Source organism: Oncorhynchus mykiss, chromosome 1 (assembly GCF_057628025.1).
Source record: "Oncorhynchus mykiss isolate SJ-2025 chromosome 1, ASM5762802v1, whole genome shotgun sequence".
Taxonomy (NCBI): domain Eukaryota; kingdom Metazoa; phylum Chordata; class Actinopteri; order Salmoniformes; family Salmonidae; genus Oncorhynchus; species Oncorhynchus mykiss.
In genome coordinates this window covers 45,485,467-45,508,249 of record NC_143022.1, presented here as the reverse complement: position 1 = coordinate 45,508,249, position 22,783 = coordinate 45,485,467, and the positions used below count along the sequence as shown (strand labels likewise).

General features: G+C 48.7%; 1 protein-coding gene across 6 annotated transcripts in view; it reads right to left on the bottom strand.

The window, feature by feature from the left end:
• The window catches only part of fgd4a (FYVE, RhoGEF and PH domain containing 4a), a 115,149-nt gene that overhangs the window by 72,297 nt on the left and 20,069 nt on the right, over positions 1 to 22,783 (bottom strand). The window contains exon 1 of one of the 6 annotated variants that reach the window (XM_090231719.1): positions 3,707 to 3,979. The exons of 3 other annotated variants lie outside the window; for them this stretch is intronic. The gene's annotated coding sequence lies outside the window, so the exon portion shown is untranslated. Of the gene's footprint in view, positions 1 to 3,376; positions 3,980 to 22,783 lie in introns of those variants that run through there. 2 more of the 6 variants (XM_021601984.3, XM_036977968.2) reach the window with 2 other exon arrangements.

Here is a 22,783-nt window from a genome sequence, read left to right as displayed (position 1 = left end):
TATTGGATACATTACCCGAGATCGGAATCCATCGGTCAATAAAACAGGAAAAAAACATTTACAAATTCAAACAAGATTATAAAAAGATAAAAGACCACAACAACAAAAGTGGACCAGAAAGCGATATTTGAAGCCATGATGACGCAGAGCAGCGATGATCAGCACGGTAATACATTGTTTTTAGCCAAATTACTATATAGCTAGCTACCAATGTGTGCTCGAATAGTGAAGCCACAACCTCAGAACCCTACACTCCCAGGGTCCATCAACACAATCAATGCTCCTGCAACCCCTGAGCCCTGCACCCCCAGGCGCCAAGGGTCTGGTAAACAGTTCAATGTCAATGTTCACTTGTTTAGCCCTAATCACACAATTTAGCTGTCTTCAACAGGGGTGGGCAATCTCGTCCACAGAGGGCTTTTGTCATGGCATGGTTATATTCCTAAACATTATTAATGGAGACAGTGTGGATCTAGGATTTTACATATAAAACTGTCACAATGATTCAATTAATCATAGAACTTTATTATTTGCATCATTGGTGTATCTGGTTGGTATATCTGGTTGGCCCCATACTGGCCTTTGCTGGATAATATTGAATACATTTGATCAGACAATACATGGTTGGAGAACAAAACTGCACTCACACAGGCTGCCCTCAGGTTTGCTTTGGAGTCTGTGCCTTATTCCTGAACTGTACATGTCATTAATTCTGCCTAAATATTTCCCCAGGGAAGAGAAAACACACTGCAAGCACAGCCAGCAAATACCTGAATATCATGAGGGAGGCCAAGGCCTCATACCCGGAGACACTTGAGGCCCAGCGTCAGCAGCAGAATCAGCACTTCAATCAGCTGTGTGAAGATGAGGAAGCAGCCATGGCAGCAGACAGGACAGCCAGCGCAGCAGACAGGACAGCCAGGGCAGCAGACAGGACAGCCAGCGCAGCAGACAGGACAGCCAGGGCAGCAGACAGGACAGCCAGGGCAGCAGACAGGACAGCCAGCGCAGCAGACAGGACAGCCAGGGCAGCAGACAGGACAGCCAGGGCAGCAGACAGGACAGCCAGGGCAGCAGACAGGACAGCCAGCGCAGCAGACAGGACAGCCAGGGCAGCTGACAGGACAGCCAGGGCAGCAGACAGGACAGCCAGGGCAGCTGACAGGACAACCAGGGCAGCAGACAGGACAGCCAGGGCAGCTGACAGGACAGCCAGGGCAGCAGACAGGACAGCCAGGGCAGCTGACAGGCCAGCCAGGGCAGCAGACAGGACAGCCAGGGCAGCTGACAGGACAGCCAGGGCAGCAGACAGGACACCCAGGGCAGCAGACAGGACAGCCAGGGCAGCTGACAGGACAGCCAGGGCAGCAGACAGGACAGCCAGGGCAGATGACAGGACAGCCAGGACAGCCAGGGCAGCAGACAGGACAGCCAGGGCAGCAGACAGGACAGCCAGGGCAGCTGACAGGACAGCCAGGGCAGCAGACAGGACAGCCAGGGCAGCAGACAGGACAGCCAGGGCAGCAGACAGGACAGCCAGGGCAGCAGACAAGGCAGCCAGGGTAGCAGACAGGACAGCCAGGGCAGCAGACAGGACAGCCAGGGCAGCAGACAAGGCAGCCAGGGTAGCAGACAGGACAGCCAGGGCAGCAGACAGGACAGCCAGGGCAGCAGACAGGATAGCCAGGGCAGCTGACAGGACAGCCAGGACAGCCAGGGAAGCAGACAGGACAGCCAGGGCAGCAGACAGGACAGCCAGGGCAGCTGAGAGGACAGCCAGGGCAGCAGACAGGATAGCCAGGGCAGCTGACAGGACAGCCAGGACAGCCAGGGAAGCAGACAGGACAGCCAGGGCAGCAGACAGGACAGCCAGGGCAGCTGAGAGGACAGCCAGGGCAGCAGACAGGACAGCCAGGGCGGCTGAGATGGCCCTGACCGCCTCGTTTAACAACAGCTTCATAACTGTATTTTGGACAGTTTGTCCAAGCAATAAAAGGAAGTCAGACACCAGCAGCAGACATGTCACTACACTCTTAGAAAAAAAGGTGCTATCTACAGCCTAAAACGGTTCTACCAGTCTTTCAACCAGCTGAAGCGATTCTCTCCTCCCATGATGAAAACTTACATTGTGCGTCTCCTCTTGTTCAGTCTCCATTATTGCCCATGAACAAAAATTAAAACGATGGAACAAAACTCCTGGTTATCTTCTCCAGCGCGTCTCCCTCCTCCAAACTTAAAAATGCCAGTCACCAAGGATCACAACAATATCTCTGTCAAAATGCGTCATCGTTCATTAGCAGTTTTTCCCGCAAATTAAACCTAGTCCTGTTTCTAGTTCCACAACAAATGGAAAACAACCAACAACCAACAAGCCTAGTTCGTGCTGGTTCCGGCATGTTCTGGCTTGGTTCCTCTAGTGGAATTGCGCCATTAGAGTCGCCCTGCATGCCTGTTTCAACAACACAGCAAGGAACGCGGGGACCACTAACAGTTACAGTCCAGTCTCAGCAAGACCCCATGGCTACAGCTAACATTTTGTAGCAGGTGAAGCTAATGGTTTAACTACTAGGGTATCTATCACTATCAGATTGAGCTACACAGCAACAAAAGTTGATGACTTCAGATATGGCAAAGGAAAGCTAACAGTTGAAGATAAACACCATTGGGAATAACAACAGATACTGTTGCAGCTCTAACAGCAAGGTGAAATAGCAGCTTCAGCTACAGCAGGGTAGGCTATGGCAACGCTTACATGCAGCTGGTGTGGCTAACATCTCTGCTAGAGCACACCCCGGGGAGAGATAAGGGCTGTAACAGTGGCCAAGAAGGCTAACTGCAGTAGTCCTCCACATGTGTGTCAGTGTGTGTATGCAAATCACATGTGTGTGTTTTGCAAGTGTGTGTGTGTTTTGCATGTGTACTACTAAGAGAGGCTGCAGCACTGGGGCTCAGCCAACAAACAAAGCCTGCTTGCATCTTAATACCCCTCCTACCCCCAGGCACAGCCACAGCCACAGCCACAGCCACACACACACAAACACCCCTCACACTCCCTGCTATACTTATCATGCTATCTTAGGCACATCCTGTGGTGTAAGGTCCCTCGTTTGTGAGGTGTTCCTCCCTTTGTGTAACCGACAGTCTACTCGGAATACTGAACATCAGCTCTGTGTGTCACCAGACTAACAACAACCCCACATTTTACCCCAGTATTCAGTATTCAGTAGCAGTAGACTGCTCCTCTCGCTGCTCTGGGACCAGTGATAAACACCCCTGTCTGTATAATACAGCTGTGAACACAGCGTTGTGCCCTCGGTGGCTACAGTGTACCAGAGAGCTTAAGTCCAGTCCGTCTACCAGAGAAAAACCCACTGACCTGAGACAAGGCTTCCGTTAGTCCAGCATGGGTCTGTGTGTCAGAGTCAACAGCTACCATCCACAGAGATAGGATATCCTTCTCCTTGTTACACTTAAGCCAGAATGATGAGGAAAAATCGACCTCTCCCTCTCTCCGTTCCTCTCGCCCTCACAGAGGCACACAGGCAGGGTCAGGGTTCGCGCTAAACTACTGCCTTGCTGCTTTCGCCCCATCCTCCCTTCTCTCTCCGTCTACATCGCCTTTTCACCCTCCCCTCCCCTCCCTCTCTCTCTCTCTCTCTCTCTCTCTCGTCCTGCTTTTCTCTCTCTCACACGCTCTCTTACTTACTATAACTTCAACGTACCTCTCCCTCCTTTCTCCTCTCTGTCTCTTCTCTGTGTGTTTCCAATCCGTAGCTTGTGTAGATAATCACATTCCAACGGTGACGGGGCATATGGCCGGGGAGCGTTACCCACACAGTAAGACCCCTTCTGTGTGTATATGTGTGTGGGTGTGTGTCGCGCAGACAATCAGCCCTATTGTGTGGGAGGAGGGGAAGGGCCAGAGAGTGGGGAGGAAGCCAATGGCTCTCATCTGCTGTCGCTGCTGCTGCTACTGGCCGCGGCTGTCAGGTGCTGACCCTCACACAATTACTCCCCCTCCAAGGAGAGAGGGAGGGTGACGGTGATAGAGAGGATGAGAGAGGGGAGCCAGAGAGAGGTAGAGAAAGAGAGAGAGGCCGAGGGAGGGATAGATGGATGAGGTGGGTGATGACTTTAAAAAATTCAGTCAATGAAGGCGCAGCTCCTGAATCAGATTTTCTAGCAATCATTAAGATTTTGTTTAAAATGATGTTCCACGTGTCTCAGTCAATTGTCTGTGTTTTTATTCCATTCCCACCAATGCAGTGGTCATGTGACAGTAGGCTCGGGGGTGGGTCAATAACTCCAGTGCCCCCACCACCCTTTGAATGCAGATGAGTCAGAGTGGTGTGTGATGAAGAGATTGAATTCCACCTACTCCATTCCTATGGCATTAGAGCCAAATGCTCCTATGTCACAACCATACACTGAATAAGGTCACACCCCCATTTGTCATCAGAGTATAGAGAGGTATGTTTGTGGTTGAACAGAGAGCCACTGGTTTGATATGGTGAGTAAGAGGTAGGGGGAAAGTGTTGTCATACGTGCTCTGTTGTGAACTCACACTGGCCTGAGAACATGACCTATAGGATGACCAAGTGTTACTCAGTTTTCACGACAGACACACACACACAGGAATGCTTGCACACACGATGGCCATTTAGGGGAATCATTCTGATCATGTCTGCTCTAATTCAGCGTGGCACGCTCGACACTCCTGAACTGACCTCCCACTGGGCTTTTGTCAACTAACCTATATTCCACGCGAAATGAACAACAAATGTCACCATGTCATTGGATTTAGGTTAAAATGACGTGGAAACAATGTTGATTCAACCAGTTTTTGCCCAATGGGCTCCTTCTTCCTCTGCTCCTCTCTTTCATCTCATCCCTCTCTCTGCAGGCCTTCTCCTCTCCTCTCCATCTCCCCTCCAGTCTACTTCCCCCAGTCAGACAGTGTGCCTGGGGCTGATAGTCCTCTCTCCTCATAGTCCCATCATTGTTAACCTCTCTCTCCAGAGGTCCGGTCACCATGCTTCCTGACTGACAGAGAGAGAACCAGACAACAGAGCAGTCACTATCCAGGGGCACCCTCAGGGCCAAGCCACCATGCCTCCCTCCCGGCCAGGCATCACACCTCGTTAAGGCACAGTGCCATTAGTGACAGGAAGGGTCCCATCAAACCTCAGAGACCAGTAACCACGTCGTGACGCCAACATCCCCACTGCCTCACACAAAGAAATGTGTGTGTGTGACATGTGAGTCTGAATTTGTGAGCATGTGTGTGTGTGTGTGTGTGTGTGTGTGTGTGTGTGTGTGTGTGTGTGTGTGTGTACATATGCCAGACCTGAGAGTGGACAGCTACTCTGTTACAGTCTTACTGGTTTTACTACAGAGCCATGATTGCCTCCAGGTCACTGCTCTAAGGGTCACAGGCCTGCAGTCACAGAGACAAGAGGGACCATGTGCCTGGCTTAGTGTGTGTGTGGAGGTCGTAAAACACCCCTCTATTACAGACATTAGGAGTGTGTCTAATAGAGATGGGAGTCATTAAAGAGACTGGGGTAGATTGGAGGGACTAGCCTTTTCTGCTCATGCTGCCTCACGGCTCAATGGACTCACATAAGATCTGGCAGCATCTGTATGTAAAACCACACGATTTCCAGCTCTCTGAACTCAAGGGTGGAATGGATGAAATACTGCACTACGTTAGCAATGCATAAAAATAACCAGTGAGCCAATTTCACTTTCTGTTCCGTTTCTACCGTTTCAGTTGAAGGTGGACTTAATTTCAGTGCGGCTGAAACATCAAGTTGTTGAAGTTACGTAGTAATAATAAAACATTGAGTCTGGCATTTCACCGAAGACATAGTGGACCAGCAGACTCTAGAAGTACACCTGGGGAGTTCATCGTTTCACATGGAAATTACTTTGAGCATCTGGCTTCCTATTTAACTATTATGTCAACCAACCGAATGGTTCCCCTGAGGTGACATTTTCATTGATTATTGTCAAGGTGGCGCTTAGTCGCCACGGTGGCATTTCACAGCACTATTGATATTCGGACAGTGAGTGATGGGTTTGCTTTAACATTCACTCTCCATAGCTGTTCTGAATTGTAGTGCACGTACACACACCGTATAGTACAGGCATGAAATTCAATTAAACGCACACACTGGCACACACACAGACGCACGCACTCATGTACACACAGGCATGCAAACACACACACTGGCACACACTGGCACGCAAACACAGGCACTCACTCACACACACACAAGCACATACAGTACTCACACACTCACTGCTTGCTTGTAAATAAGATCATCCTTCCTGTTTGCAGTTGGCGCCACAGGTCCCAGAGTGGTGTGGCGGAAGAGAAATTCTGGGGCCCATAGTTTTTCCTGATCTGGTAACCCGACAAGGTAAAACGGGCTATGATGGGACCAGAGTTTTTCTAATCAGGTCACATGGTTTAAACAAACTCCTGGAAAAACTCCTGGCCTTGGGGAGGATGAAAACCCTGTCAAACTGCAGCAACATTGTACTTTTCATATGAATTCTATTTTTAAAAGGACTAGGGGGGTTTCCTATACACAGACACAGAGAAAGCAACATGATTGGACAATGAACCTTACAGGTCTGAGCTCTCTTTAAGCTGGTTTGCATCGTGTACTCCTGCCCTATGTAACTGTAGGCCTAGTGAAAAAATAACTCACAGTCTATGTCAGCTGTTGTGTTTACTGATTAATTCCAGTTAATCATTTCCTCCCCACTCTCTGGCCCTTCCCCTCCTCCCACACAATAGGGCTGATTGATAAAGTCTAGGTAGCCTAGTCGGCCCAATTTTGAATATAAACCAAATTTGATCCTATTCACATATTCCCACAAACAAATGGGCTGTAAATACACAAGGTTACTGCTTTGTTTACCCTGGACAGAGGGACAGAGAGCATAGTAGGCTAGACTATGCAGCTGCTGTTGTTAGTAGCCTACAATTGATCAGACTGAAAAAGGCTCTTGTTTCCCATGCAATACTTTGTGTCAGATCGCTAATGTTTAGGTGTATAGGCTGCTACATTTGATAGGCTGGTCATGGCTTACATCAACACCATTATCCCAGAAACCCTAGACCCACTCCAATTTGCATACTGCCCAAAGAGATCCACAGATAATGCAATCTCTATTGCACTCCACACTGCCCTTTCCCACCTGGACAAAAGGAACACCTACGTGAGAATGCTATTCATTGACTACAGCTCAGGGTTCAACACCATATTACCCTCAAAGCTCATCACTAAGCTAAGGACCTTCGGGACTAAACACCTCCCTCTGCAACTGGATCCTGGACTTCCTGACGGGCCACCCCCAGGTCGTGAGGGTAGGTAGCAACACATCTGCACGCTGATCCTCAACACCGGAGCCCCCCAGGGGTGCGTGCTCAGTTCCCTCCTGTACTCCTTGTTCACCCACGACTGCATGGCCAGGCACGACTCCTACATCATCATTAAGTTTGCAGATGACACAACACTGGCAGGCCTGATCACCGACAATGACGAGACAGCCTATAGGGAGGAGGAGAGACCTGGCTGGGTTTGTGCCAGAATAACAACCTATCCCTCAACGTAACCAAGACTAAGGAGATGATTGTGGACTACAGGAAAAGGAGGACCGAGTACGCCCCCATTCTCTTCGACGGGGCTGTAGTGGAGCAGGTTGAGAGCTCCAAGTTCCTTGGTGTCCACATCACCAACAAACTAGAATGGTCCAAGCACACCAAGTCAGTCGTGAAGAGGGCACGACAAACGCCTATTCCCCCTCAGGAAACTAAAAAGATTTGGCATGGGTCCTGAGATCCTCAAAAGGTTCTACAGCTGCAACATCGAGAGCAACATTCGGCACACGTGACAAACTTTGATTTTATTTTATTTAAAACTTCTTACGGCTCAAATCCCGTCAACGGGATCGATATGACAACAGCCAGTGAAAGTGCAGGGCGCCAAATTCAAACAACAGAAATCTCATAATTAAAATTCCTCAAACATACAAGTATTATACACCATTTTAAAGATAAACTTGTTGTTAATCCCACCACAGTGTCCGATTTCAAAAAGGCTTTACGACGATTATGCGTTTATGTTAGGTTAGTCACAGAAAAACACAGCCATTTTTATAGCCAAAGAGAGGAGTCACAAAAAGCAGAAATAGAGATAAAATTAATCACTAACCTTTGATGATATTCATCAGATGACACTCATAGGACTTCATGTTACACAACACATATATGTTTAGTTCGATAAAGTTCATATTTATATCCAAAAATCTCAGTTTACATAGGCGCGTTATGTTCAGTTTTGCTTCCAAAACATCCAGTGATTTTGCAGAGATCCACTTCAATTTACAGAAAAACTCATAATAAACATTGATAAAAGATACAAGTGTTATGCATGGAATTATAGATAAACTACTCCTTAATGCAACCGCTGTGTCAGATTTCAAAAAAGCTTTACGGAAAAAGCACACCATGCAATAATCTGAGTACAGCGCTCAGGCACCAGAACAAGCCATACAGATACCTGCCATGTTGTGGAGTCAACAGAAGTCAGAAATAGCATTATAAATATTCACTTACCTTTGATGATCTACATCAGAATGCACTCCCAGGAATCCCAGTTCCACAATAAATGTTTGTTTTGTTCGATAAAGTCCATCATTTATGTCCATATACTGTCATGTATTGTCATGTTGTGTGTTTCTGTCCTTTCCCTTCACCCTGTCTCCCTCTGCTGGTCGTTGTTAGGTTACCTTTTCTCCCCCTCTTTCCCCCAGCTGTGCCTTGTCTCCTCCTAACTACCCATTCACCCCGTTTCCCACCTGTTCCCTTTTTCCCTCTGATTAGGTCCCTATATCTCTCTCTGTTTTTGTTCCTGTCCTTGTCGGATTCTTGTTTGTTGTGTTTCATGCCTGAGCCAGACTATCGTCATGTTTGCTGTAACCTTGTCCTGTCCTGTCGGAATCTGCCGGTCTATCTGAGCCTACCTATGTTTGGTTATTAAAGAAGCTCTGTTTAAGTTAGTTCGCTTTTGGGTCCTCATTCACTCACCGTAACAGAAGAATCCGACCAAGAATGGACCCAGCGACTTCGGATCCTCTCCACTCAGCCGTCGAGATCCAGGGAGCGATGCTAGGCAGACACAAGCAGGAATTGTCTGCTGCTCGACATGCCGTTGAGACCCTGGCCACCCAAGTCTCCAACCTCACAGAACAGGTTCACCATCTCCGCCTCGATCCACCGGCCACTTCCAGGGCTTTCGAATCTCCGGAGCCCAGAATCAATAACCCGCCGTGTTACTCTGGGGAGCCCACTGAATGCCGCTCGTTCCTCACCCAGTGTGATATTGTGTTTTCTCTCCAGCCCAACACTTACGCCAGGAGCACTGCTCGTGTCGCCTACGTCATATCTCTCCTTACTGGACGGGCTCGTGAGTGGGGCACGGCAATCTGGGAGGCAAGGGCTGAGTGTACTAACCAGTATCAGGACTTTAAGGAGGAGATGATACGGGTTTTTGATCGATCTGTTTTTGGGGAGGAGGCTTCCAGGGCCCTGTCTTCCCTATGTCAAGGCAATCGATCCATAACAGACTACTCTATTGAGTTTCGCACTCTTGCTGCCTCCAGTGGCTGGAACGAGCCGGCTTTGCTCGCTCGTCTTCTGGAGGGTCTCCGCGCAGAGGTAAAGGATGAGATTCTCTCCCGGGAGGTTCCTTCCAGCGTGGATTCCTTGATTGAACTCGCTATTCGCATTGAGCGACGGGTTGATCTTCGTCACCGAGCTCGTGGAAAGGAGCTCGCGTTCTCCGTTGCCCCCCTCTCCGCATCACTACCATCTTCCTCTGCCGGCTCGGGAGCTGAGCCTATGCAGCTGGGAGGTATCCGCATCTCGACTAAGGAGAGGGAACGGAGAATCACCAACCGCCTCTGTCTCTATTGCGGTTCTGCTGGTCATTTTGTCACTTCATGTCCAGTAAAAGCCAGAGCTCATCAGTAAGCGGAGGGCTACTGGTGAGCGCTACTACTCCTGTCTCTCCTTCAAGATCCTGCACTACCTTGTCGGTCCATCTACGCTGGACCGGTTCGTCAGCTTCCTGCAGTGCCTTAATAGACTCTGGGGCGGAGGGCTGTTTTATGGACGAGACCTGGGCTCGGGAACATGACATTCCTCTCAGACAGTTAAGGGAGTCCACGGCCTTGTTCGCCCTGGATGGTAGTCCTCTCCCCAGGATTCAGCGTAAGACGCTACCTTTAACCCTCACTGTTTCTGGTAATCATAGCGAAACCATTTCTTTTTTGATTTTTCGTTCACCTTTTACACCTGTTGTTTTGGGCCATCCCTGGCTAGTTTGTCATAATCCTTCCAATTAATTGGTCTAGTAATTCTATCCTCTCCTGGAACGTCTCTTGTCATGTGAAATGTTTAATGTCTGCTATCCCTCCTGTTTCCTCTGTCTCTTCTTCACAGGAGGAGCCTGGTGATTTGACAGGGGTGCCGGAGGAATATCACGATCTGCGCACGGTGTTCAGTCGGTCCAGGGCCACCTCTCTTCCTCCACACCGGTCGTATGATTGTAGTATTGATCTCCTTCCGGGAACCACTCCCCCCCGGGGTAGACTATACTCTCTGTCGGCTCCCGAACGTAAGGCTCTCGAGGATTATTTGTCTGTAGCTCTTGACGCCGGTACCATAGTCCCCTCCTCCTCTCCCGCCGGAGCGGGGTTTTTTTTTGTCAAGAAGAAGGACGGGTCTCTGCGCCCCTGCATAGATTATCGAGGGCTGAATGACATAACAGTTAAGAATCGTTATCCGCTTCCTCTTATGTCCTCAGCCTTCGAGATCCTGCAGGGAGCCAGGTTTTTCACTAAGTTGGACCTTCGTAACGCTTACCATCTCGTGCGCATCAGGGAGGGGGACGAGTGGAAGACGGCGTTTAACACTCCGTTAGGGCACTTTGAATACCGGGTTCTTCCTTTCGGCCTCGCTAACGCTCCAGCTGTCTTTCAGGCATTAGTCAATGATGTCCTGAGAGACATGCTGAACATCTTTGTTTTCGTTTACCTTGACGATATCCTGATTTTTTCACCGTCACTCCAGATTCATCTTCAGCACGTTCGACGTGTCCTCCAGCGCCTTTTAGAGAATTGTCTTTTTGTGAAGGCTGAGAAGTGCACTTTTCATGCCCCCTCCGTCACATTTCTCGGTTCTGTTATTTCCGCTGAAGGCATTAAGATGGATCCCGCTAAGGTCCAAGCTGTCATTGATTGGCCCGCCCCTAAGTCACGCGTCGAGCTGCAGCGCTTTCTCGGCTTCGCGAACTTCTATCGTCGTTTCATCCGTAATTTCGGTCAGGTGGCAGCTCCTCTCACAGCCCTTACTTCTGTCAAGACGTGCTTTAAGTGGTCCGTTTCCGCCCAGGGAGCTTTTGATCTCCTCAAGAATCGTTTTACATCCGCTCCTATCCTTGTTACACCTGACGTCTCTAGACAGTTCATTGTCGAGGTTGACGCGTCAGAGGTGGGCGTGGGAGCCATTCTTTCTCAGCGCTCCCTCTCTGACGACAAGGTCCACCCATGCTCGTATTTTTCTCATCGCCTGTCCCCGTCGGAACGTAACTATGATGTGGGAAACCGCGAACTGCTCGCCATCCGGTTAGCCCTAGGCGAATGGCGACAGTGGTTGGAGGGGGCGACCGTTCCTTTTGTCGTTTGGACTGACCATAGGAACCTTGAGTACATCCGTTCTGCCAAACGACTTAATGCGCGTCAGGCGCGTTGGGCGCTGTTTTTCGCTCGTTTCGAGTTCGTGATTTCTTATCGTCCGGGCTCTAAGAACACCAAGCCTGATGCTTTATCTCGTCTCTTCAGTTCTTCAGTAGCCTCCACTGACCCCGAGGGGATTCTCCCTGAGGGGCGTGTTGTCGGGTTGACTGTCTGGGGAATTGAGAGGCAGGTAAAGCAAGCGCTCACTCACACTCCGTCGCCGCGCGCTTGTCCTAGGAACCTTCTTTTCGTTCCCGTTCCTACTCGTCTGGCCGTTCTTCAGTGGGCTCACTCTGCCAAGTTAGCCGGCCACCCTGGCGTTCGGGGTACGCTTGCTTCCATTCGCCAGCGTTTTTGGTGGCCCACCCGGGAGCATGACACGCGTCGTTTCGTGGCTGCTTGTTCGGTCTGCGCGCAGACTAAGTCCGGTAACTCCCCTCCTGCCGGCCGTCTCAGGCCGCTTCCCATTCCCTCTCGACCGTGGTCTCACATCGCCTTAGATTTTGTCACCGGACTGCCTTCGTCAGCGGGGAAGACTGTTATTCTTACGGTTGTCGATAGGTTCTCTAAGGCGGCTCATTTCATTCCCCTTGCTAAGCTTCCTTCTGCTAAAGAGACGGCACAAATCATCATCGAGAATGTTTTCAGAATTCATGGCCTTCCGTCAGACGTCGTTTCGGACAGAGGTCCGCAATTCACGTCTCAATTTTGGAGGGAGTTTTGCCGTTTGATTGGGGCTTCCGTCAGTCTCTCTTCCGGCTTTCACCCCCAGTCTAACGGTCAAGCAGAACGGGCCAATCAGACTATTGGTCGCATCTTACGCAGTCTTTCTTTTCGCAACCCTGCGTCTTGGTCAGAACAGCTCCCCTGGGCAGAATACGCCCACAACTCGCTTCCTTCGTCTGCGACCGGGCTATCTCCTTTTCAGAGTATCCTCGGGTACCAGCCTCCGCTGTTCTCATCTCAGTTCGCCGAGTCCAGCGTCCCCTCCGCTCAGGCTTTTGTCCAACGTTGCGAGCGCACCTGGAAGAGGGTCAGGTCTGCACTTTGCCGTTATAGGACGCAGACTGTGAGGGCTGCTAATAAGCGTAGAACTAAGAGTCCTAGATATTGTCGCGGTCAGAGAGTTTGGCTCTCCACTCAGAACCTTCCCCTTAAGACGGCTTCTCGCAAGTTGACCCCGCGGTTCATTGGTCCGTTCCGTATTTCTCGGGTCATTAATCCTGTCGCAGTTCGACTTCTTCTTCCGCGATACCTTCGTCGCGTCCACCCGGTCTTCCATGTCTCCTGTATTAAGCCCGTTCTTCGCGCCCCCGCTCGTCTCCCCCCCCCCCCCCCCATCCTTGTCGAGGGCGCACCCATCTACAGGGTCCGCAGGATTTTGGACATGCGTCCTCGGGGCCGTGGTCACCAGTACCTCGTTGATTGGGAGGGGTACGGTCCTGAGGAGAGGAGTTGGGTTCCCTCTCGGGACGTGCTGGACCGTGCGCTGATCGAGGATTTCCTCCGTTGCCGCCAGGTTTCCTCCTCGAGTGCGCCAGGAGGCGCTCGGTGAGTGGGGGGGTACTGTCATGTATTGTCATGTTGTGTGTTTCTGTCCTTTCCCTTCACCCTGTCTCCCTCTGCTGGTCGTTGTTAGGTTACCTTTTCTCCCCCTCTTTCCCCCAGCTGTGCCTTGTCTCCTCCTAACTACCCATTCACCCCGTTTCCCACCTGTTCCCTTTTTCCCTCTGATTAGGTCCCTATATCTCTCTCTGTTTTTGTTCCTGTCCTTGTCGGATTCTTGTTTGTTGTGTTTCATGCCTGAGCCAGACTATCGTCATGTTTGCTGTAACCTTGTCCTGTCCTATCGGAATCTGCCGGTCTATCTGAGCCTACCTATGTTTGGTTATTAAAGAAGCTCTGTTTAAGTTAGTTCGCTTTTGGGTCCTCATTCACTCACCGTAACATATACTCCCTTTTTGTTCGCACGTTTAGTTCACAAATCCAAATTCATGAGGCATGAGCACTAGGTCCAGACAAACAGTCAAAAAGTTATATTACAGTTCGTAGAAACATGTCAAACGATGTATAGAATCAATCTTTAGGATGTTTTTAACATAAATCTTCAATAATGTTCCAACCGGACAATTCCTTTGTCTTTAGAAATGCAATGGAACGCAGCTCGCTCTCACGGCCATGCGCGTGACCAACTCATGGCCTGACACTCATTCGCTCCCCCTTCACAGTAGAAGCTGAAACAAGGTTCGAAAGACTGTTGACATCTAGTGGAAGCCTTAGGAAGTGCAATCAGACCAAATTTACACTGTATCTTGGATAGGCAAAGAGTTGAAAAACTACAAACCTCAGATTTCCCACTTCCTGGTTGGATTTTTTCTCAGGTTTTTTCCTGCCATACGAGTTCTGTTATACTCACAGACATCATTCAAACATTTTTAGAAACTTCAGAGTGTTTTCTATCCAAATCTACTAATAATATGCATATCTTAGCTTCTGGGCCTGAGTAGCAGGCAGTTTACTCTGGGCACCTTATTCATCCAAGCTACTCAATACTGCCCCCCAGCCATAAGAAGTTATGTTTGCTTGTGTCCGTCGGGAGTGATGTGTTGTCACGCCTTTTAAATAAATACCGGTAGAAAATGGAGAGTGCGCCTTGAGCAATGTGTTTTGTGCCCGGGCGCGACCTGCGATTTACCTGATTTTGATTGGTCAAGACACCCAAAGAGCCTACAGCAGCACTCCAATGTGAAGGACTGACAAATTGTGCGCGAGTTGACAAATCATGAGGCCCCTCTTTTTAACACTTTGAGTCTATGTGTTTTATTAAACTAAATCTAATGTAATGCGGCGCTACCACACCTGACTGAAAAGTGCTGCGGCAAATGCCACATCGCCAGTCGTTTTCCGACTGCCCTCAGACTAATCTAGATCCTCACTGTATCTCCGAAACACACACACGCAAGCATGCACACACTCAAGCACAACTCTTTACCAGCTGCCATTATGTTGTTCAAATTCAGTGAATGAAACAGGTCATTTCAATTCCTGCTCTGTGACTACGGAGCCCTTGCAGTCATCTTCCCTTATACTGCTGGTATAAGTAAAACACTGCTTATAGAATAGTACAGTCAACGAGAACGTCACTGAAAAGTCTCCTTGTGATTACTTATCATTCGTGACCAAAAACCTCTGGGGCTTTGATATATGGCTGATTCAGTGAATTGGTCCGTTCCGTATTTCTCGGGTCATTAATCCTGTCGCAGTTCGACTTCTTCTTCCGCGATACCTTCGTCGCGTCCACCCGGTCTTCCATGTCTCCTGTATTAAGCCCGTTCTTCGCGCCCCCGCTCGTCTCCCCCCCCCCCCCCCCCATCCTTGTCGAGGGCGCACCCATCTACAGGGTCCGCAGGATTTTGGACATGCGTCCTCGGGGCCGTGGTCACCAGTACCTCGTTGATTGGGAGGGGTACGGTCCTGAGGAGAGGAGTTGGGTTCCCTCTCGGGACGTGCTGGACCGTGCGCTGATCGAGGATTTCCTCCGTTGCCGCCAGGTTTCCTCCTCGAGTGCGCCAGGAGGCGCTCGGTGAGTGGGGGGGTACTGTCATGTATTGTCATGTTGTGTGTTTCTGTCCTTTCCCTTCACCCTGTCTCCCTCTGCTGGTCGTTGTTAGGTTACCTTTTCTCCCCCTCTTTCCCCCAGCTGTGCCTTGTCTCCTCCTAACTACCCATTCACCCCGTTTCCCACCTGTTCCCTTTTTCCCTCTGATTAGGTCCCTATATCTCTCTCTGTTTTTGTTCCTGTCCTTGTCGGATTCTTGTTTGTTGTGTTTCATGCCTGAGCCAGACTATCGTCATGTTTGCTGTAACCTTGTCCTGTCCTATCGGAATCTGCCGGTCTATCTGAGCCTACCTATGTTTGGTTATTAAAGAAGCTCTGTTTAAGTTAGTTCGCTTTTGGGTCCTCATTCACTCACCGTAACATATACTCCCTTTTTGTTCGCACGTTTAGTTCACAAATCCAAATTCATGAGGCATGAGCACTAGGTCCAGACAAACAGTCAAAAAGTTATATTACAGTTCGTAGAAACATGTCAAACGATGTATAGAATCAATCTTTAGGATGTTTTTAACATAAATCTTCAATAATGTTCCAACCGGACAATTCCTTTGTCTTTAGAAATGCAATGGAACGCAGCTCGCTCTCACGGCCATGCGCGTGACCAACTCATGGCCTGACACTCATTCGCTCCCCCTTCACAGTAGAAGCTGAAACAAGGTTCGAAAGACTGTTGACATCTAGTGGAAGCCTTAGGAAGTGCAATCAGACCAAATTTACACTGTATCTTGGATAGGCAAAGAGTTGAAAAACTACAAACCTCAGATTTCCCACTTCCTGGTTGGATTTTTTCTCAGGTTTTTTCCTGCCATACGAGTTCTGTTATACTCACAGACATCATTCAAACATTTTTAGAAACTTCAGAGTGTTTTCTATCCAAATCTACTAATAATATGCATATCTTAGCTTCTGGGCCTGAGTAGCAGGCAGTTTACTCTGGGCACCTTATTCATCCAAGCTACTCAATACTGCCCCCCAGCCATAAGAAGTTATGTTTGCTTGTGTCCGTCGGGAGTGATGTGTTGTCACGCCTTTTAAATAAATACCGGTAGAAAATGGAGAGTGCGCCTTGAGCAATGTGTTTTGTGCCCGGGCGCGACCTGCGATTTACCTGATTTTGATTGGTCAAGACACCCAAAGAGCCTACAGCAGCACTCCAATGTGAAGGACTGACAAATTGTGCGCGAGTTGACAAATCATGAGGCCCCTCTTTTTAACACTTTGAGTCTATGTGTTTTATTAAACTAAATCTAATGTAATGCGGCGCTACCACACCTGACTGAAAAGTGCTGCGGCAAATGCCACATCGCCAGTCGTTTTCCGACTGCCCTCAGACTAATCTAGATCCTCACTGTATCTCCGAAACACACACACGCAAGCATGCACACACTCAAGCACAACTCTTTACCAGCTGCCATTATGTTGTTCAAATTCAGTGAATGAAACAGGTCATTTCAATTCCTGCTCTGTGACTACGGAGCCCTTGCAGTCATCTTCCCTTATACTGCTGGTATAAGTAAAACACTGCTTATAGAATAGTACAGTCAACGAGAACGTCACTGAAAAGTCTCCTTGTGATTACTTATCATTCGTGACCAAAAACCTCTGGGGCTTTGATATATGGCTGATTCAGTGAATTGGTCCGTTCCGTATTTCTCGGGTCATTAATCCTGTCGCAGTTCGACTTCTTCTTCCGCGATACCTTCGTCGCGTCCACCCGGTCTTCCATGTCTCCTGTATTAAGCCCGTTCTTCGCGCCCCCGCTCGTCTCCCCCCCCCCCCCCCCATCCTTGTCGAGGGCGCACCCATCTACAGGGTCCGCAGGATTTTGGACATGCGTCCTCGGGGCCGTGGTCACCAGTACCTCGTTGATTGGGAGGGGTACGGTCCTGAGGAGAGGAGTTGGGTTCCCTCTCGGGACGTGCTGGACCGTGCGCTGATCGAGGATTTCCTCCGTTGCCGCCAGGTTTCCTCCTCGAGTGCGCCAGGAGGCGCTCGGTGAGTGGGGGGGTACTGTCATGTATTGTCATGTTGTGTGTTTCTGTCCTTTCCCTTCACCCTGTCTCCCTCTGCTGGTCGTTGTTAGGTTACCTTTTCTCCCCCTCTTTCCCCCAGCTGTGCCTTGTCTCCTCCTAACTACCCATTCACCCCGTTTCCCACCTGTTCCCTTTTTCCCTCTGATTAGGTCCCTATATCTCTCTCTGTTTTTGTTCCTGTCCTTGTCGGATTCTTGTTTGTTGTGTTTCATGCCTGAGCCAGACTATCGTCATGTTTGCTGTAACCTTGTCCTGTCCTATCGGAATCTGCCGGTCTATCTGAGCCTACCTATGTTTGGTTATTAAAGAAGCTCTGTTTAAGTTAGTTCGCTTTTGGGTCCTCATTCACTCACCGTAACATATACTCCCTTTTTGTTCGCACGTTTAGTTCACAAATCCAAATTCATGAGGCATGAGCACTAGGTCCAGACAAACAGTCAAAAAGTTATATTACAGTTCGTAGAAACATGTCAAACGATGTATAGAATCAATCTTTAGGATGTTTTTAACATAAATCTTCAATAATGTTCCAACCGGACAATTCCTTTGTCTTTAGAAATGCAATGGAACGCAGCTCGCTCTCACGGCCATGCGCGTGACCAACTCATGGCCTGACACTCATTCGCTCCCCCTTCACAGTAGAAGCTGAAACAAGGTTCGAAAGACTGTTGACATCTAGTGGAAGCCTTAGGAAGTGCAATCAGACCAAATTTACACTGTATCTTGGATAGGCAAAGAGTTGAAAAACTACAAACCTCAGATTTCCCACTTCCTGGTTGGATTTTTTCTCAGGTTTTTTCCTGCCATACGAGTTCTGTTATACTCACAGACATCATTCAAACATTTTTAGAAACTTCAGAGTGTTTTCTATCCAAATCTACTAATAATATGCATATCTTAGCTTCTGGGCCTGAGTAGCAGGCAGTTTACTCTGGGCACCTTATTCATCCAAGCTACTCAATACTGCCCCCCAGCCATAAGAAGTTATGTTTGCTTGTGTCCGTCGGGAGTGATGTGTTGTCACGCCTTTTAAATAAATACCGGTAGAAAATGGAGAGTGCGCCTTGAGCAATGTGTTTTGTGCCCGGGCGCGACCTGCGATTTACCTGATTTTGATTGGTCAAGACACCCAAAGAGCCTACAGCAGCACTCCAATGTGAAGGACTGACAAATTGTGCGCGAGTTGACAAATCATGAGGCCCCTCTTTTTAACACTTTGAGTCTATGTGTTTTATTAAACTAAATCTAATGTAATGCGGCGCTACCACACCTGACTGAAAAGTGCTGCGGCAAATGCCACATCGCCAGTCGTTTTCCGACTGCCCTCAGACTAATCTAGATCCTCACTGTATCTCCGAAACACACACACGCAAGCATGCACACACTCAAGCACAACTCTTTACCAGCTGCCATTATGTTGTTCAAATTCAGTGAATGAAACAGGTCATTTCAATTCCTGCTCTGTGACTACGGAGCCCTTGCAGTCATCTTCCCTTATACTGCTGGTATAAGTAAAACACTGCTTATAGAATAGTACAGTCAACGAGAACGTCACTGAAAAGTCTCCTTGTGATTACTTATCATTCGTGACCAAAAACCTCTGGGGCTTTGATATATGGCTGATTCAGTGAATTGGTCCGTTCCGTATTTCTCGGGTCATTAATCCTGTCGCAGTTCGACTTCTTCTTCCGCGATACCTTCGTCGCGTCCACCCGGTCTTCCATGTCTCCTGTATTAAGCCCGTTCTTCGCGCCCCCGCTCGTCTCCCCCCCCCCCCCCCCATCCTTGTCGAGGGCGCACCCATCTACAGGGTCCGCAGGATTTTGGACATGCGTCCTCGGGGCCGTGGTCACCAGTACCTCGTTGATTGGGAGGGGTACGGTCCTGAGGAGAGGAGTTGGGTTCCCTCTCGGGACGTGCTGGACCGTGCGCTGATCGAGGATTTCCTCCGTTGCCGCCAGGTTTCCTCCTCGAGTGCGCCAGGAGGCGCTCGGTGAGTGGGGGGGTACTGTCATGTATTGTCATGTTGTGTGTTTCTGTCCTTTCCCTTCACCCTGTCTCCCTCTGCTGGTCGTTGTTAGGTTACCTTTTCTCCCCCTCTTTCCCCCAGCTGTGCCTTGTCTCCTCCTAACTACCCATTCACCCCGTTTCCCACCTGTTCCCTTTTTCCCTCTGATTAGGTCCCTATATCTCTCTCTGTTTTTGTTCCTGTCCTTGTCGGATTCTTGTTTGTTGTGTTTCATGCCTGAGCCAGACTATCGTCATGTTTGCTGTAACCTTGTCCTGTCCTATCGGAATCTGCCGGTCTATCTGAGCCTACCTATGTTTGGTTATTAAAGAAGCTCTGTTTAAGTTAGTTCGCTTTTGGGTCCTCATTCACTCACCGTAACATATACTCCCTTTTTGTTCGCACGTTTAGTTCACAAATCCAAATTCATGAGGCATGAGCACTAGGTCCAGACAAACAGTCAAAAAGTTATATTACAGTTCGTAGAAACATGTCAAACGATGTATAGAATCAATCTTTAGGATGTTTTTAACATAAATCTTCAATAATGTTCCAACCGGACAATTCCTTTGTCTTTAGAAATGCAATGGAACGCAGCTCGCTCTCACGGCCATGCGCGTGACCAACTCATGGCCTGACACTCATTCGCTCCCCCTTCACAGTAGAAGCTGAAACAAGGTTCGAAAGACTGTTGACATCTAGTGGAAGCCTTAGGAAGTGCAATCAGACCAAATTTACACTGTATCTTGGATAGGCAAAGAGTTGAAAAACTACAAACCTCAGATTTCCCACTTCCTGGTTGGATTTTTTCTCAGGTTTTTTCCTGCCATACGAGTTCTGTTATACTCACAGACATCATTCAAACATTTTTACAAACTTCAGAGTGTTTTCTATCCAAATCTACTAATAATATGCATATCTTAGCTTCTGGGCCTGAGTAGCAGGCAGTTTACTCTGGGCACCTTATTCATCCAAGCTACTCAATACTGCCCCCCAGCCATAAGAAGTTATGTTTGCTTGTGTCCGTCGGGAGTGATGTGTTGTCACGCCTTTTAAATAAATACCGGTAGAAAATGGAGAGTGCGCCTTGAGCAATGTGTTTTGTGCCCGGGCGCGACCTGCGATTTACCTGATTTTGATTGGTCAAGACACCCAAAGAGCCTACAGCAGCACTCCAATGTGAAGGACTGACAAATTGTGCGCGAGTTGACAAATCATGAGGCCCCTCTTTTTAACACTTTGAGTCTATGTGTTTTATTAAACTAAATCTAATGTAATGCGGCGCTACCACACCTGACTGAAAAGTGCTGCGGCAAATGCCACATCGCCAGTCGTTTTCCGACTGCCCTCAGACTAATCTAGATCCTCACTGTATCTCCGAAACACACACACGCAAGCATGCACACACTCAAGCACAACTCTTTACCAGCTGCCATTATGTTGTTCAAATTCAGTGAATGAAACAGGTCATTTCAATTCCTGCTCTGTGACTACGGAGCCCTTGCAGTCATCTTCCCTTATACTGCTGGTATAAGTAAAACACTGCTTATAGAATAGTACAGTCAACGAGAACGTCACTGAAAAGTCTCCTTGTGATTACTTATCATTCGTGACCAAAAACCTCTGGGGCTTTGATATATGGCTGATTCAGTGAATGTTCCCCCCGTCTGCCCACCGTCTGCCCCAGCCCCTGGGCTCTCCTCCAGCTGTGTAGCACACTCTCAGAGTCTTGTGCATAGCCACTACCCACCACATCTCTAAGAGTGGAGGATATGCGACACACACACACACACACACACGTACTCACTCGCACACCATTAATTAAACACACATCACTTACTGTACACACACCCTGGCTGCATGCAGATTCCCACTCTCTCATCTCAGCCTGGCGGTCTCTCCTGTAATCTCTCTCACTTCCTCTGCCTCCCACTTGATGAAGGTCACAGTAGGAAATATTGCAGAATACAGACATATGCGCACACACACAGTACAGGGAAGCACACACACATGTGAGCATGCACACGCACACACACACACACAGACACACACACACACGTGAGCATGCATGCACACACACACATACACACACATATGCACACACACACATATGCACACACACACACACACACACACGTACACGCACACGTACACACACACACACACACACACACACACACACACACACACACACACAGTACGGTGCAGCACACACACATATGCGCTTAGTTGAACACGCACACACCCACATATCCAGACACTGGATGTGGCCTGCATGGCTGATGGTTGCTGCCCCCATAACGGACAGAAGGGCACATCTGTCACTAGGGCATGGCATGAATGGCATCTGCCACATGTCACAGCACCAGACCACATTGATTGGCTCTTCTAATCTCACATAGTCCGGTTGGCATGACCTGCTGTGAACGACTCGCCCCAAATCTGCTCTGCAGGCAGAATTTAGCCCCGTCAAAATCAATCCAGTCACACAGAAAAGAGAAGAGCAAGCCACAAAAGAACGGCAAGATAATAATTTGCCAGACAACAGCACGCATCTCCAAAACACAATTGATTAAACAATTAAAGTATCAGAGAGCATTTGAAACCACTGTATAAGCTTGGATTGACTGGCTGAACACCTGGGGTGCGAGTTGGTTGCAGTTGTCAACAAAGCAGCATGACGGAAAAAGACAGTGTGACACTGCGCTACGCTCCGTCGGCTCCGTTTGCTGTATTCTGTGTAGACCCCTTAAGAGTAAATAGATGTTCAGGTGTTGTCAAACTCCCACCCCCTGGTGGCTGACCTGAGTATTGATTGCAATGCTGTTCTATGCAGAAAACATATAACCTTACTCCTCAATCAACTCTTTCATGAGACCACATCACACTCAATAAATCAAACCTTGTTTCACACCATCTGACGGACACCACTCCACACACACACAAACCACACAAACAGCAGTGAAACACACTAATCCCACCACGGCAGGTGTGTGTTTGAAAAAAGATGTGCATTTCCATGAGGTTATGTTTGTGAGAGCATGCAACTCCTGTTAGTGTGCTCAGTAATGTGATCGAAGGATGATTTCAGTGTTCAGGCACACTGGGAGGAATGCTGTGGATCAATGGAGAGTGAGAGAGAGACAGAGAGATGAGAGAGAGAGAGAGAGAGAGAGACATACCAGGAACAACAGAGATACAATAACAACCGCTCTCAGAGAGACTATTGCAGTGCTAAACATTGACCTTTATTGGTCACGCTACAGTATCTCACTAGACTTGTTTGCCACAGGTAGACAAGCTGAGGTT